This window comes from Staurois parvus, unplaced genomic scaffold (genome assembly GCF_062004578.1).
Source record: "Staurois parvus isolate SC_StPar_1 unplaced genomic scaffold, SC_StPar_1.0 ptg001622l, whole genome shotgun sequence".
In the NCBI taxonomy this organism is placed as follows: domain Eukaryota; kingdom Metazoa; phylum Chordata; class Amphibia; order Anura; family Ranidae; genus Staurois; species Staurois parvus.
The window spans coordinates 175,773-194,398 of NW_028319418.1; the positions used below are offsets into that span (position 1 = coordinate 175,773).

At 42.6% G+C, this 18,626-nt stretch overlaps 1 pseudogene; it reads left to right on the forward strand.

The window, feature by feature from the left end:
- Positions 1 to 8,363: 8,363 nt before the first annotated feature.
- LOC149435028 (uncharacterized) lies at positions 8,364 to 15,127 on the forward strand (annotated as a pseudogene).
- Positions 15,128 to 18,626: the final 3,499 nt, after the last annotated feature.

Consider the following 18,626-nt stretch of genomic DNA (forward strand, 5'->3'; position numbering starts at 1 on the left):
ATCTGGTGCAGAGAAAAACTGCTTTCTGGAATGTACTACTGCCTGCTGTGACTGAGGAACAGTGTGGGGTAGTTTAAACATCTAGCCAGGGACTGTGCGCTGTGAAGAAGCATACATTGATACTGGAATATTTTTATTTCCGTTTTAAGGCACTAGTTTGACAATACCTAGTGACAAATAACATATACTTTTAAGTTACAAGACAGAGAAGACTGGATGCATTGCTAGAGAAGTTCAGAGATCCTTTTTAATATATTTAAAAACAATATATAGAGTCTGGGATCAAAAATACCATTTCAGTCTTTGTAGATGACACCAAGCTATGCAGTGGAATAATGTCCTTTACAGGGTGTCTCCAACTTATAGGCCGACCTCAATGCACTGTTCAATTGAGCAACTATGTGGCAAATGAGGCTTAATGTTGATAAATGTAAGGTTATGTACTTGGGGGCTAAGAATATGCATGCATCATACATACTAGGGGGAGTACAACCGGGGGAATCAATGGTGGAGAAGGATCTGGGGGTTCTGGTACATCACAAGCTTAATAATGGCATGCAATGCTAAGCTGCAGTTTCTAAAGTAAGCAAAATCCTCTCTTGTATTAACCCCTTTGCACCGGCGCCTCCCGGCTCTTTAAGAGTTTCAGAAACTGGGAGGTGGGTGGGGTTTTAGGGTCATGTGACCGCCGTGATTCATCGTCACAATTGAAAAAGGTCCCGATTTGCAAGGGAAGATCGGGATCTTTTACGTGAGTCACGGACATACAGCGAAGGAAATAAGTATTTGATCCCCTGCTGATTTTGAATGTTTGCCCACTCACAAAGAAATGATCAGTTTAAAAATCGAATGGTAGGTGCAACACAGAGACAGAATAGCAACAAAAAATTCAAAAGAAATGCATGTGTAACAAATTATGCACAGATTTGCATGTTCATGAGGGAAAGAAGTATTTGATCCTCTTCACAAAACATGACTCAAATCCCTTGTTGGAAATCAGAGTTCAGATGTTTCCTGTAGCTGTCCACCAGGTTTCCACACATCTCAGGAGGGATTTTGGCCAACTCTTGGCAGATCCTTGCCAAGTTATTAAGGTTTGGTGGCTGACGTTTGGCAACTCAAAGTTTCAGCTCCTTCCACAGATTTTCAATCTGATTAAGGTCTGGAGACAGGCTAGGCCACTCCAGGACCTTAATGTGCTTCTTCTTTAGCCACTCCTTTGTTGCCTTTGCCGTGTGTTTTGGGTCATTTTTATGCTGGAACACCTATCTATGACCCATTTTCAATGACCTGGCTGAGGAAAGAAGATTCTCACCCAAGATTTGGTGGTACATTGCCCCGTCCATCGTCCCTTTTGATGCGGTGCAGTTGTCCTGTCCCCTTAGCAGGAAAACACCCCCAAAGTAGAATGTTTCCACCACCATGTTTGACAGTTGGGATAGTGTTCTTGGGGTCATAGGCAGCATTCCTCCTCCTCCTCCAAACACGGCGAGTTGAGTTGATGCCAAAGAGCTCGATTTTGGTGTCATCTGACCACAACACTTTCAACCAGTCCTCCTCTGCATCATTCAGATGTTCAGTGGCAAACTTCAGACGGGTCTGGACATGTGCTTTCTTGAGCAGAGGGACCTTGTGAGCACTGCAGGATTTCAATCCTTATCGGCGTAGTGTGTTACCAATTGATTTCTTGGTGACTGTGGTCCCAGCTGCCTGGAGATCATTGACAAGATTCTCACGTGTAGTTCTGGGCTGATTCTTCACTGTTCTCATGATCATTGACACTCCTTGAGGTGAGATCTTGCATGGTGCAGCAGACCTAGGGAGACTGACAGTTGTTTTGTGTTTCTTTCATTTGCAAATGATTGCACCAACTGTTGTCACCTTCTCACCAAGCTGCTTGGCGATAGTTTGTTAGCCCAGTCCAGCCTTGTGTAGGTCTACAATCTTGTCCCTGACATCCTTGGACAGCTCTTTGGTCTTTGCTATGGTGAAGAGTTTGGAATCTGATTGTTTGATTTCTCCCGTGGACATTTGTCTTTTATTCAGGTAACAAAATGAGATTAGCAGCACTCCCTTTTAAGAGACTGCTTGTAATCTCAGCTTGTTACCTGTATAAAAGACACCTGGTAGCCAGAAATCCTGCTGAATGGTAGGGGAACAAATACTTATTTCCCTCATGAACATGCAAATCAGCGCATAATTTGTTAGACATGCATTTCTTTTGAATTTTTTGTTGCTATTCTGTCTCTCAGTGTTACAATACACCTACCATTCGATTTTTAGACTGATAATTTCTTTGTGAGTGGGCAAACATTCAAAATCAGCAGGGGATAAAATACTTATTTTCTTCACTGTATGTGCTGTGAGTGCGCAGGGCATGCGATCTCAGTACATATGTATTTTCTAATAGCATGCAAATATGTGGCCGCTCGGCATCAAGGCCCAGATGCCGGGAGGCTGCATATTTGCATGCGCTCGGTATCTAGGGGTTAAAGAGGTATAGACTCCAGAGAGAGATATATTACCCCTGTACAAATCATTAGTAATACCTCATCTGGAGATAACAGTTCAGTTTTGGGCACCAATTCACAAAAAGAATATTGGGAAACTGGAGAAAGTGCAGAGAAGGACAACCAAACTGAAAAGAGGCATGGAGGAGCTCAGCTATGCGGAAAGATTAAAGGAAATACATTTTTATTTTCTCTTGAGAAGGAGCTTAAGGGGGGATATGATCAACATGTATAAATACATCAGTGATTCATATAGTGAACTTGGTGTAGAGTTATTCACCCTGAGGTCATCACAAAGGACAAGGGGGCACACTTTATGTCTGGAGGAAAAGAAATATAAAAATTTAATCTCCAAATACGGAAAGGTTTCTTCACAGTAAGAGCTGTGATAATGTGGACTAGATTCTCTCGAGTTGGTTCTGGCCAGCTCAGTGGATTGCTTTAAAAAAAGCCATAGATTCTTTCCTAGAGAATATAACTGGATACTAACATTTATAGGTAAAGTTGATCCAGGGAATATTCAATTGCCATTTGGGGGCTCAGGAAGGAAATTTTTCCCCATGTAGGAGCAAACTGGATCATGCTTTGCTGGGTTTTTTTTGCCTTCCTCTCGATCAACTGTGGGTATAGGATTATAACTTTTTTTTTTTTTTTTTAAATGGTTGAACTAGATGAACTTTTGTCTTTTTTGAGCCAGACTATGTAACAGAGAAAAGGTACCATGCTTCCTAACTAGTAGAGACTTGATGGCTAATTTATTAAAACCTCTGAATCTGCATTTGAAAAATTGTGTGAATATGCACTTCAGTTATCCACCCATGTGGAAAGCATCTGCACATTACCAAATATTTAAAGTAAACAGACATTTAAATACAGTGGATATAAAAGGTCTGCACACCTCTGTTAAAATGAGACAAACATAATTTCAGAACTTTTTCCATCTGTAATGTGACCTATAAAACTGTACAACTCAATTGAAAATCAAACTGAAATCTATTGGGGGGGGGGGGGGGGAGAAGTAAACATAAAAAATAAAATAATGTGGTTGCATAAGTATGCACTCGCTCTTATAACTGGGGATGTAGCTGTGTTCAGAATTAAGCAATCACATTCAAAATCATGTTAAATAGGAGTCTGTATACTTGCCATCAGTTAAAGTGCCTCTGATTTAACCCCAAATAAAGTTCAGCTGTTCTAATAGGTCTTTCCTGACATTTTCTTAATCACATCCTGCAGCAAAAGCTATGGTCTGCAGAGAGCTTTCAAAGCATCAGAGGGATCTCATTGTTAAAAGGTATCAGTCAGGAAAAGGGTACAAAAGAATTTCCAAAGCATTAGATATACCATGGAACACAGTGAAGACCGTCATCAAGTGGAGAAAATATGGCGCAACAGTGACATTACCAAGAACTGGATGTTCCTCCAAAATTTATGAAAAAAACAAGATGAAAACTGATCTGGGAGGCTGCTAAGAGGCCTACAGCAACATTAAAGGAGCTGCAGGAATATCTGACAATTACTGGCCGTGTGGTACATGTGACAACAATCTCCCGTAGTCATCATGTCTGGGCTATGGGGTAGAGGGGCAAGACAGAAGCCTTTTCTTATGAAGAAAAACATCCAAGCCTGGCTAAATTTTACAAAATCACATCTGAAGTCTCCCAAAAGCATGTGGGAAAATGCGTTCTGGTCTGATGAAACCAAGGTTGAACTTTTTGGCCATAATTCCAAAAGATATGTTTGGCACAAAAACAACTCTGCACATCACCAAAAGAACACCATACCCACAGTGAAGCATGGTGGTGGCAGCATCATGCTTTGGGGCTGTTTTTATTCAGCTGGAACTGGGGCCTTAGTCAAGGTAGAGGGAATTATGGACAGTTTCAACTGTAACTGTAACTGTAGATGGAGAAATCTCCCCTGCAGTGCTGTAGGCACTGATGTATGTATTCTGAGAGAAGCACCCTGCTACTTTGGGAACACACAGACCAGTGCTGCAGCTGATTGGCGGCCCTGCAAAGCAAACGACAGCTAAAAATAACACACAGCAACAATATAACATTAACGCAATAAAACAATTTTTTTTTTTAGAACAATAACCTTTCCAGCTTTTGATTTTAGAATCTCTCAAAATGTAATAGATAGTTTCCTGACTACCTAACATCTTTAGAGACCCTTCTTGTGCAGCCTTGTGTGGACCTCTATATTGTGCCCTGCTGTACCCTAGTTTAATAGTTCACTATGGTTTGGTAGCGACAAAATTAGTCCTTGGTGCAGAGGCCAGGTTTGTCCATTCAGGAGGGACCAAAAAATAGGTGTAATTTAACATAATAATTTACCATATTAATTAAATTTAACAATTTAAAATAATTTAACAAATAGGTGTCATTTAACAATTACCACTGTTTTTTGAGGTGACTTCTGTGTTGGGGTAGGTTGGAGGACATCTGGAAAATGCCTGTCATGCAGCTGAGTAACTGCATCTGGATTTGGGCTTTGGGCAACAGCACCTTCTTGACACAAAAGGACTGAGATGATTGCTTCCTGAAGTTTTAGGAAGGATCCAGTTCTAACAGTAACTTTGTAAATAACAATTGCATTGTATTGAAAGAATTGAAATAAATATACAGTGTATACACTTATTGTTCAAGTGTCTAGCTCTGCGGGAGGCTAAATATGGCTTCATCTTTTGGTTGTTGAAGTCTACACCTCCCAAATTTAGATTATAATTGTGGATACAGGGAGGCATTTCAGTGACACCAAATGCTGTGTAAATTTGGACCATTGTGTCTGGGTGAATGGAAGACAAGGTGAATACATCACATTTGTCTATTTTATTGCTAGTAGTTCTTCATTCCGCAAGCAGACTTTCTCCCCTTTTCTAAGTGAAGTGTTAATGAGCAGTTAGTGGAAGCTCCTGTGATTAGGTTGCATAATGCCACAGCAGCCAATTTTTTTAAGGAACAAATTTCTAAAGTGGCATGCTTGCATAAAAGTTGTCCACGTACAAATGGTACCCCATATTGAACAAGGGTGACAACAAGTCCCACACTATCCCTCCACTGCTCCCCATGTAGGCTGAGGACCCCACTAGACTGTCTTTTCCCTCATAAAATCTAAAGCAGTATGTATAGCCTGAATAAGTATAAATCAGCACACACATATATATATATATATATATATATATATATATATATATATATAAAAAAATCCTCAAAAATCCCTTAAAGTCATATCAATATCCTTCCCCTGAAGTACTAATAAAATATATATTCATTGACTTAAACCCAAAAACCCACAATTATAGTGAAAAGATCAAAACCCAAAGAGATTACCCAAAAAATAAAAAATATCAAATATATATAAAAGAACAAAAATAAATAAAGTCCCAATATGCAAAGTGTCCAAATAATGTGTCCAAACAAAGATCAATTTCTTGATAGGAAGACGCTTCCTACTCCACTGAAGAAGATGCAAATCAATTACAGGTGCTCTTCAAATACCTCAAAAAACAAAATCTCAACATAGTATATTACCTTTTAAATCCCAGAACTAAAGTGCCACACGTGTATCATGCAAAAAAAAAAACACTCCAGTGTCACAGCACTCACGTGAGAGAAAAAAAAAAAAAATTAAATTTTATAAATATCACTGCAAACTATATATAAAGTGCATAATTACCCTAAAACAAACAAATTCCAGCTTGTAATCAACCACATATGTACAGAGTGTCCTTAGATTGGTATCCTCTTGTTCCTCAGGACCTCACAAACAGACCAGGAATCAGTATGTGAATTATAATCATATAAAATTTATTGTAGCCACTTACATATAAAAATGATAAGATCAGCAAGACAGTATCCAACTCCTCATGCCCAGTATGCGATCCCCTTTCTGTGTGTAGAGGGTCTCCCAATCACCAGGTAATTCCCCCTTGCTACTCCTATCCAGCACTATCACTTCGTAGCTCTGGGGGACACCTGAAGTGCACCGTTACTCTCCAGACCTCCAACACACAGGGATTTGTTTCGACACATTATTTGGACACTTTGCATATTGGGACTTTATTTATATTTGTTCTTTTATATATATTTGATATTTTTTATTTTTTGGGTAATCTCTTTGGGTTTTGATCTTTTCACTATAATTGTGGGTTTTTGGGTTTAAGTCAATGAATATATATTTTATAGTATGTATAGCCTGTGGCCCTTTCACAGAGCTTATATATTTTGACCCCACAACTGGCATGCTTACCAGGGAGGTATTGCTTGATTGGAAGCCTGTCAGTAAAATGTACAAGAGACTTGTCTATGCAGATGTTTTGTTGGGGCGTAAAAACATCTGCAAATTTCTGGGGCAGGTACTACATGCACTGCTGGTGCCAGGATGTACTATGCTGCTGATGCTTGCAAGATCACAAAAAAGTAGTGCAGCGCTAGTACTTGCGCCCCGCTGCATCTGAGTATAATTATGTGTTTCTAGCACTTCAGCAACATGGGGTTATGTAAGCCTGATTTTAGCGTGGAGCTATTCATCGTCCAAGTTAGCTGTCAGGGTGTCGCACTTTTCTACAGGCTCATATTCTGAGCCTGATTCTGACAGTGAGGCCTTTGCTTTGCTCACATCTGTCGTGCTGAGAATCCTGTACGCCTCGTTACTAGTGTATCATTTTTTTGACATTTTGGGCACTAACTTGGGCACTAACTTTTCAGGTACCTAGTGGCGACTACAGGAAAAAGAGTTCCTGGCTAACAATGGGACTGCTTTCATGCTACACACAAAATTACCTGCCAGTCCTATCAGAGATCAAGCCTGATTTTGCTAACATTGCAGTTTTGCAGACAATGTATCTGTTTTCTCCAGTCATCTTCCAGGACAGCACACCTGAGAGATGACTAGCTCCACCTGACAGGAAACACAATCAAAAAAGCATTGTTTAAATTCCCCATCCTTCCCCTCATTCTACAGCAAAACATGGAAGGCCCCCTGGAGGCTTAAACAGCAAGCCTGGGGAGGGTCACACTGTGGTAGCCAGGGAATTCACCCACTCCAGGAGTTGCCTAGGTGTGGGGCTTTCCAGGCACAAGGGGAGTGTGCCTGGTGCCCCAGGACCAGAACCTCAAAATTTTTCTCCTGTCAGCAGGGGGGCTGGGCCGAGAGAAGACCGGGTGGCGAAGCCACATCCCCAGGAAGGCATCCAGCGATAGGAGGTGGACGGTGGCCAGGAATGCACTCAGCGCATGTGCGGATGGGGCAGATCGGTTTTTGCTAGGGCTTAATGCTATTGTACATTTCTGGAAGCAGCCGGGACCAAGCCGCATTCACGGCTCTACTTCTGGTGAGGGGTGGAGTTGCTGGTTTTAAGATGGCTATGGCAGCTGGCATTTATGTCCCCATGTGGCCACTGAATCTGCCGCCAGAAGCTGGACCAGACAACAAGAGATCTGGGTACCCAGTGGAGGTGGCATTGGTCTGGAAGGTCTCTTTGTATCATCGAGGGAGACTAACATTCTGTGGCTACAGCCAGTGAGAAGACCACGGGGGGGGGGGGGGAGTCTGTCTCAGCTGACAGAGGGTTGAAAAGAGGGGGCAGTGAACCTTACCTACTCCCCTGTAGGAGTGACTGGGGGTCTTGTTTATTTTTGCTGTTTCCCCAGAATCAACTAGAACTGCCCAAGAAATCGCTCACAAGGCACCTAAATCCAAAGCTCCCTCCCACTCCAAACGGTGTGGTTGCTGCAATAAGGTACCGCAAGACCATGCCAGGCCTTTTTGTAATAAGTGTTATCCACAAGTTATCGGGAAAAGAGACCTCTGCGGTTATGAAGGGTTTTTTTGTTGGTGCAGATTGATATGCTGGCCACCTTGCAATCCTTTAAGACAGCCCAGGCATCCCTGGCAGGACATACTCTCAGGAAGGTTCATCTTCCTAGCAAGATATTGCGACTAAGCGGCAGTGGGGGGAGTCTAGGGCCCCCATCTTCCCAGCTTAATGATGAGGAAGACTTGCAGGAGGCTGGGGGCTCAGACCAAAGCTCCCTTGAAGATGTGGAGGACCTGTATAGGGCTAGCCAGGTTAGTGAGAAATCCAGGCCAGGTAGACACCTGTTTGCAGTGGAGGATATGGAGGGTCCCCTGAGGGCTATCTATGCCTCTGAAGACATCCCAGAACCTCTGACTCAGATTTCAGCCCAGGACAAAATGTACAGGGGGTTGGTCAGGTCGCAGTCAAAAGTGTTGCCTGTGCATCAGACTTTCAGGGATGTTATTTTGAGAGAATGGAAGGATCCTGACAGAGAGGTTTGAAACTCAAAACCTGGAAACGACATTATCCTTTTGGGGAGGAAGAAGAGGAAAAGTTCTTCAAAATTCCCAAGTTGGATGCCACTCTGTCACAAGTCTCTAAAAAAAAAAAAATCAGACCTGTTCTTTGAGTACTCAGGTAATATTAGAGATCAGATGGACAGGAGGTCGGAGACACTGTTGTGTAGAGCCTGGGATGCCAATGCTATGGCCCTGGCCTTGGCATCTGCCTGCATAGCTAGGAATGCGAATGCTTGGATGCATAGGGTAATAGACCATGTCCCTCGGGGTACCAAGGAAAAAGGGGGAAGCCCAACAAGAGGGGGTGTTAGACTCCAGAAGTAATCCGTAAGGCGGTTGCCTACTTGGTGGATGCTGTGGTTTTGAGAATCTGCATCAGCCAAGACAGCTGTCCTTCTCAATTCAGCTAGGAGGGCAATTTGGGTTAAGGCTTGGGCGAGGGACCAGACCTCTAGATCCTAGCTGTGTGGCTTTAAAGGCTCCTTACTGTTTGGATCAGGCTTAGATTAGGTTTTGTCTAGGTCTTCCACGAAGAGGAAAAGGTTTTCTGCAAAGGATAAAGATAGGGGGAAGAAGTTTTTTTGGGGCCCCCCTTAATCAGAGCCAACATAGACCTAGGAAGGACTTGGTCAAGAAATGGGTTAACAAGGGCAAGCAGAAAGGGAGTCTCCTTTTCTCTGGCCTGAAACCCACCAGTAAGGATCCCAAATGACATGAATCTCGGGGTCGTGCTAATCCTATACCTGGATGACCTGCTTATGGCCACTCACATCAGTAAGTCTCGAGAGACTTGGAGAAGGTGATTTACGCCTTGGAGTCTCTGGGGTGGATTGTTAATCGAGAAAAGTCTGTGTTGATTCCATTCCAGACCAAGGTGTTCCTAGGTTATTTTGTGGACTCCAGAGTCCAGAAGCTCGTTTTACCCCAAGAAAAGAGCGAGAAAGTAGTGGGAGTGGTTTCCAGGCTGGTAGGATTACCAGAATGTTGCAGGAGGCACACCATGACAGTCCTAGGGCTCATGACAGCCTGTATTGCGGCCGAGGAGAGGGTTCTGTTACATTCCAGGGAACTGCAGTTCTTCCTGCTCTCCTCCTGGGACAGGAAGGGGGAATCTTTGGATGGGAATGTTTCTCTCTTGGAAAGAGTAAGGATTTGATGGGATGGTGGCTCAGGCTAGAGAATCTGGTGGAAGGGTGACCTTGGGCGTAGTGGGACCTGGTCAGATTGACCACTGACGCAAGTGCTTGGGAGCCGCACCTGAGGGGGAACTCCTCCAATTACCGAAAGCTTCTGGCTGTGGGTCAGGCTCTGAAGGCTTTCTAGGACAGGATTCTGGGAAAGGAGGTTCAGGTTCTGTCAACAGTAGCATACCTGAATCATCACGGGGGCACCAGATCCTGGGAAGCTACTGGACCTTGCCCAGAAGGTTCTGGTATGGGCAGAGAGCAGGGTTCCTTCAGCGTTGGCGGTCCATATAAAGGGGTCTGCCAATACAGATGCAAATTTTCTCAGCTGGCAGCTGATCCGCCAAGGAGAATGGGAACTGAATGCCGAGGTCTTTTATAGCTAAGTTAGGTTTTTGGCAGGCTGTAAATGGACCTTTTTGCTTGCAGGAGGAACAGAAAAGTGGGGTGTTCTTTTTTCCCTGACCTGGGAGCAGGTGTTTGAGGGGGTGGATGCTCTGTCCCAAGATTGGGACTCCAGTCTGGCATATGCATTCCCCTCTCTGGCCTCGATCCCGTGTGTACTGCAGAAATTAAGCTGGTCAGGCTGCAGCCCGATCTTGGTGGCTCTGTGGCCCAGATGAGCCTGGTTCGCTACCTTGAAGAGATGGTCAGTTTCTCCACCGCAGCATCTGCCAGTCAGGCAGGATCTACTCTTGCAGAGACTAGTCCTACACCCCAATCCAGGACTTTTTTGCCTGACGGCCTGGCTCTTGCAAGGGAGATCCTTAGAAAAAGTGCGTGCTTTGAGAGGGCGGTCGAGACTCTCCTCCTCAGTAGAAAGCTTGTCACTAGAAAAATGTATGCAACGGTTTGGAGAGTGGTTTCTAATTGGTGTCAAGAGAGGAGGGTCTCCTTTGCCTTAAAAGCTACGTTGCCAAGGGGGCAACCCGAGTCTTTATTGAGTTCCTAGTATTGAGTAAGTTTCCCTGTTACAGCCTCTTCCACCTTGTTATCTTTAAGCCAATGGGCATCCAGCCTCCCGCAGTGCGCCACAGACCCCCCCCCCCCAAGCCGCAGAACGACCTCTAGCGTAGAATCATCTGAGACTCCTGGCGGAAAGTACAATGCCGTTGGATAGGGTAGCAGAGGTACAAAAAGCGGAGGTCTATCCTATATGAGAAATGTCTGCCATATGGGTTCTTCCATCGCCAAATCTCTTTAAGATTGAGGACCGTGGCCCATTCGGAGAGATCTGGGTCAGGCAATCTAGTGGAGTTGGAAGTATCTAAGGCCCTGTCTAAGATATTATTAAAGTCTCAAGCTATCACAATCAGGGAAATAGAGAAAGGCACAATTTGTCAATTACCATGTATAGAATAGTAGTAGTAAAAGGAGAAGGTACATAGATATTAACAAAGGCAACCAATCAAGCATGAATGTCAAGAAGCAAAATAATATAATGGCCTTTAGGGTCAGTAATAAAACGTTCGATTTTGCATTGCAACAATCTGTAGAAGTATGGATAACCCTCCCTGGCATAACTGGAATTTGTGGTGTGGAAGGATTGTCTCACCCAATGTCCATGAAGGGACAATATTTTTCTACCCACCAAGTGGATTTCTGGGAGGAAAATGAAAGCCCATTTGAATAAAGTGGTCCCCAAATATCCAGCCCCCCTAGGTGAATAAGTAAGGTACAAAGTACCCCTGGTTATTCATTCACAAAAAAATTAATTAAATGGAGATAACACACCACACATTTGGAAAAGTCCTTTATTTAAAAGAAGAAAATTCCCATGATTTAAATCCATCAAACACTTTGTCCAGTGATGTAAATCACAATGACAAACATTAATCCATCTTGGCAACAAATGACACGGTACTTAGCTTGCAAAGCGGAAAGTATTAATTTTGTGGCAGTAGTAGTAGCAGAAATACAGACCATGCAAAATTCAGGTCAAACTGCAACTGCATTAGTCCATACTATAAGTGACTCAGTGGCACGCAGTACCAAATCTTCCTAGTGATAAATTCTCATGGGCCATGCAATATCACATAAAATTATATAATAAAGTGAATTGGTTGGGCATGCGTATATCCAGGGTCGTGTATAAGGGGGTGCCACCAGTCCTCCTGTAAGGGTCCCAGGCAGCTGGGTGAATCAGATTTGTGGGCAGGAAGGGTAATTGACATGGCGGAGTTGCAATTACTGGAACTGGTCCCCTGTATAGCTCTCTGCAGCAGCTGAAAGACAGCTTCTTCTCCTCTCCCTCCTGCTGGCTTTAATCTGTTGCAGAGAGAGCCATACATGGGATTGACTTCAGTAATTCACCCCCCTGCCGCACCCATCACCCACCCTGTGCACCATATATTTCCTTTTGCTTCCCAGGCCCCCTGTGTTCCCCCACCCCTGCAGTGCTGCCGGCTTCCCTCCTCTCCTTTCCACCAGCAACTGCAGTCACGCGATAGGATCCTTCAGGATGGAGATTGAGGGAAGGTCCGGTAAATATGTCACATTTACCAGCCCCTTACTTTCCTGAATGAACGCAATGAGGGATTGGTACCGATCATGCATTGTGTTCATTCATAACTGAAGCGTAGTAAACTGGGTTTTTTGGGGGGTTTTTAGGGGGCCCTGTCAGGTTGGCTGGATGGGGCCCTGTGGTTTCTAACAGCAGCCCTGCGTATATCCTATGCGTTTATGTTCAAACATAGAACATGCGTAGAACATATGCGTTTGTCATCACAATATATTATTATTATAGAGTATTTATAAAGCGCCAATAGTTTGCTAAGCGCTGTACATTACAATGGGGGACAGAACAATAACAATACAACGCAAAACATGAGGGGATCGAGGGCCCTGCTCTTTCGAGTTTACAATCTAGGAGATTGTAACAATACTCAAACTAAATCTTATAATAAAGTATGTTTAGTGGACTTGTGTGTATCATATGTGTATATGTCAAAACATAGAATCATGCGTAAAATATATGCATTTAACTCATCCCTGTATATCTGAAACAATCCACACCCATAACTACAAAACATAAAAAAAAAAACACATAAAAATTGATCTTATAATAAAGTATGTTCAGCAGACATACATGTATCATATGCGTATATATCAAAACATAAAATTATCCATAAAATATGTTTAACTAATCACCATATATCTGAAACAATCCAAAGAAGAATCCTCTATGTCCAAAAATCCAACCGTGCAGTCAATCAACTATGTATAACAGTACATGTGCTCTTCGTTTCTAAAATCTTCGTTTATATGATCACCAACTGTAGATATCCATCCACCGACAGTAATATACTTTCACCTTTCTGATAGACCTCACAACAAGGTCCCACGCGCCTGCCCCTTGTAGTCGGGTCACCTATATCACAAGAGTACTGGTTTCCTCCAGGTCACTGGGGCTTCTCAATCCATTTCCATCCTCAGCAATCCTTGGTGAGATGTTTTCAATAAATTTGGAACAAATAAAGAAATATAGTGCTCTTCGCTTAAAACTAGCCATTTTTTGAAAAAAATATAATACACTCAGCTTTTTTGGTGCACAGATCCAGTGCACATGAAATACAGGCTTGTGTAGTTGAAACCAACCACCAAAGTGGCCTGACCATGTACTTCCTGTTTGTGCAGCGTGATGTCTCCAGCTCCTCCCTATGTGTTATGTGTCATTAAGTCATGTGACTTCATCAGGGGGTCATGCCAGTACTAACCCCATGCCTTATATGCTAAACTATCACCACACGAACAGGAAGTACACAGTACTCCCCCTCCACGGGGGAGGTGGTGAATATGGATGACTTCAACATGCCTGACATTCAGTGGAATTCTCAAACTGCTATTACAAGCAGGAGCAGAGATGTAATGGAATCACTGAATGGGCTTTCTTTAACCACTTGCCCTCCAGAGGATTTACCCCCCTTCCTGACCAGGCCATTTTTTGCTATTCGGCACTGCGTCATTTTAACTGGAAATTGCGCAGTCATGCAATGCTGTACCCAAACAAATTTTATGTCCTTTTTTCCACACAAATAGAGCTTTCTTTTGGTGGTATTTGATTACCTGTGCGCTTTTTAGTGCTTTTTATTTTTTGCACTGTAAACACAAAAGACTGAAAATTTTGAAAAATACAATACTTCAGCTATAAAAATATATAGTAAACTCAAACTTAGTTATAAATTTATTCCAAAATGTATTCTGTTACATGTCTTTGGTAAAAAAAAATCCCAATAAGTGCATATTGATTGCTTTCTGTGAAAGTTATAGCGTCTACAAACTATGGTATAGATACTGTAATTTACAGAACTTTTACTTTCTGACTGCCTATCACATTTCTTCAGGTGCTAAAATACCAGGATAGTACAAACACCCCAAAATGACCCCTTTTCAAAAAGTAGACAACCCAAGCTATCTGCTGAGAGGCATGTTGAGTCCATGGAAGATTTTTTTTTTTCTCCACAAGTTTTTGGAAAATTACATTATGTTTTTTGTTGTTTTTTTTTACACAAAGTTGTCACTTACATGATATATTGCTCACACATGCCATGGGTATATGTGGAATTACACCCCAAAATACATTCTGCTACTTTCAGAGAATGACCAACTCCTGGACTACGCCTGCAGTCTCTGACCAACTCCTATACTACACCTGCAGTCTCCCCTTTACTAACTGCAGTAACAATCAACCAATCAGTGAGTGTGGACCAAGCAGGAAAACACTCAACATGATGATTCCCATTATATTTAATGGTTGTCCATTCACACCTAAGTATTGTGCTGCTGCTTGTTGTACAAAAAATTAGCTTTCTTTGGGCAGAATTGCATAATTTTTGCCATCAAAAAAAGACCTTGACCGGGCTGTCTAAAAATGTAGGAAAATCATGTTTTGTTTTGTTTTTTGCTCCTAACAACCAGTTTCTTCCTCCTAGCAACCTTAGGCCTCTGAATGAAATTGAGGATTCAGGACTACCAATACTGAATGTGGAGACTTTCATCTGCCTGGTGAGGCCTCACAAGAATCTCTATGACCCCAGTGATGCCCATTACATAAATTGTGGCAAGTGGCAGAGGTCCCAGGAAGAAACCAACATAGTGGACATGGCTTGAGAGTTCCAATAGCACAAGACACAGAAACAACGGAGCAGATACAAAGATGACACAGATTATTTATTTCAGGTGAATGGGGACTTATTCCTACATAATATATGAGCTGCAAAATGCAGCAGGTACAAGAAGGACTGGCCATATACAACTGCATTGCATTAGCAGTTGGTTATTATTATTATTATTACATCGAGTTTATATAGCGCCAAAGGGTTTGCTCAGCGCTGTACAATAGAGGGGGGGGGAACAATACACGAAACAATACAACAACAAACAGCACACGAGGGGTTAGAAGGCCCTACTCTTTCGAGCTTACAATCTAGGAAGGAGGGGGTAGTGGTACAGGAGAAAGTGGCTGTGGGGGATGGAGTGGTAGGAGGAATGAAGGAGGACGGATGTTAGGTAAGGGTGGGGTAGGCTTCCCTGACGAGGTGGGTTTTCAGGGAGCGCCTGAAGGTGAGGAGGGAAGGCAGGGAGGGTTAAATGATTAACAATACTTTACAATACTCTTTGAGAATATGTGTATAACTGGCTTTAACTCGTAGCACCATTATGTGGCTACCAGGTCAATATCAAAGTCAGTGAATAAAGATTTCCAGTATAATAGTCACATATAAATAAAAGCCATGCAAATCAACACCTCAGTTACACACAGCCTTGAAAAGAACTTGCTACTAGGTATGAAAAAGAATTGAAGGAAACAAACTTAGCAATCTTTCCCTGGAAAGCTACACTCAGCAAGAACAACACCCAGGGTTGACTGACTCTTTATGTGTTTATTCATCTGTTTGCCCTACCCTGAACAGACTTTGCCATCTGCTATCTGCATTTGGGATATCATGAATCATCTGGAAGGGCAATAACTGCTGTCTCACCCACAGCACTGATATTTAATGGCTTGATTTCCTCATCCTCCTACCCTCTTCCAAATATCTGGGAGACACTATTCAGCCAGCATTTTTTTCAAACTGAAATTATAGTTCCAATTTATACAGGCTGACAGGAGTTGGACGTTTTTAGAACTGGTAGTACACAGTAAGTGTTGACAGGAGGGGGACGAGCTAGGAGTCTTTTCCTCCCCACCTGAATGCCAATTCAGTCACAATGAAGCAGTGGACATTACAACATTGCTCAAAGTGTGCAATATAGGGGTACCTGAAGAGCCATGTGTACACTCATAAACCCTGTTATTTGAATGAATTGAAGGATGCCATCTGACAAGAAGTGCTCATGGTTGATCAACAGCTGTTGGCCCAAGTGATGGACAATTTCAAGTGAAGGATTGAAAGCTGCATTCAAGAGGATGGTTGTCATCTAAATTACATTATTGTTCATAACTTAATAAGTAACTCAAATGGCATGTCTTGACCTCCTGTTTTTGTAAAAATAAATACATTTTGAGTTGAAAATCTTTGGAGTACTGTTTTTTCGAAACCGTCCGACTCCCATCGGTCACCCTATATGTTAGAAAGGATATGCCTAAACTTAACCACAAGGATAATTTCAGTATAGAAACAAAAAACTTGTAGCTAGTGAAAAGTATACCTTATGGTGCCGCTCCAAGTTATGGATGGAAGGAAAAGGATCACCCTACTGGCAATTGAGAAGAGGGGAGCATGAGTCTGAACGATTCCAGTGTCAGCCAATACTGTGAAGAAATGGACGCTGCTCAACTGACCCTAGGAGTCCAATGTTGAGGAATGGCCTCAGCCGCTGTACAGGCCATGCCTTCTGATGTGTTTTGCCCTGCCTAATGGGGGGGCTTGGTCACAGAGGTAGGTGGGTGGGGCAAAACACATCAGGGCCATTCCTCAACATTGGACTCCTGGGGTTAGTTGAGTGGTGTCCATCCCTTCATTTGTATTGAAAAACTTGTAGCGTTATCGCAACAAATAGTAGAAGTATAGATGAAATTAAAGTGATTGTAAACCTTCATTTTTCTATTTTTTTTTTAAATAATAAACATGTTATACTTTCCTGCTCTGTGCAATAGTTTTGCACAGAGCAGCCCTGATCCTCTTCTTGGGTCCTCCTTTGGCACTCCTGGCTGTTCCTCTTTGGCGACTGCCCCCATAGGAAGTCACTTCCTAGTAACATGATTTGTTTGAAATCAGTATGAGCCAATGGGTCTTGCTGCTAACAATCTGCCCTGTGAGTAGTAAGAGAGCTGAGAGAAATGCTGTTCTCGGGCACAGCACTGGATTGAGAGCGGGCTCAGGTAAGTATTAGGGGGGCTGGAGGTTTTTTTTAACAAAAATGAAGTGAATGCATTAAAGTGCTTGTAAAAGGCTAAAGGTTTTTTTTTACCTTTATTCATTTTATGCATGAAAGTAAAAAACCTTCTGTGTGCTGCTCCCCTCCCCCAAATACTTACCTGAGCCTGATCTCGATCCATCGATGTGCAAAGGTGCATCGGCTCTCCCCATTGTCTCCTTCCTCACTGGCTCAGACACAGCAACAGGAGACACTGGCTGCTGTCAATCACAGCCAATGACGAGAAAGAGGTTGGGGGTCAATAGACACACACAGCGGGGCTTGGAGCGAGCATGCACGAGTGTCCCAATAACAAGCAGCTTGCTATGGGGACAATCAAGAGGGGGGAGGGGCCAGGAGGACTGGTAGGGAAATGGGATTGCTCCATGCAAAACCATTGCACAGAGCAAGTAAGTATAACATGTTTGTTATTTTTAATTAATAAAAACTGAGCCTTTAATATTGATTTAACCACTTCCCGTCCAGCCATTGTATATAAACGGCCAGACAGTGGCAGTGCAGGGTCGGGTCGCCGTTTCCCCTCCGGTGCCCGCTGTGTCCTCCGGACACAGTGGAACACTGATCGTCACACAGGACCTCTGTGTGCGGTCCCGATCATGTGATCACTGATTGGCCAATCAGTGATCACATGCAGAGTAGTAAGCAAGATGTCACTTCTGACATCATTGCTTACTACGTGTGAAATCTGTGAATGATCACAAATGTCACATGGTACAAAGCAATTCACAACAGCCTTGTACCATGTGACAAGCTGTGACCAATCACAGCTCACACAGTAGTTCTCAATGGCTGCAAGAATGCAGCTAGAGAGAAGGAGAAATGATTGCTTTTACAGCCTTTATGGGTGTAAAAGCAATCAGTGTAAAAAAAACAAAAAACAAATCTTCATCACCCCCCACAAGTAGTACAGTGTCACCATGGTGGCACTGTGCTGCTAGGGTGACAGTATGTAAAAAAAAAAAAAAAAAAAAACAATAATATAAACAAAATAAAAAATAAATGTAAAAAAATGTTTAGAAATTATAATTTTTGCTTATAAATTAATTTGGGTTTTTTTTTTTTACTAAAAAGATAACGGAATACATTTTGGCCAAGATTTATAATGAAATACTATTTATTTGCAAACTTTTATAAGAAAAACACTTCTTTTCAAAATTTTGGACTTTTTCATTTACATAGCAAAAAAATAAAAATCCGAGTGGTGAATAAATACCACCAAAATAAAGTT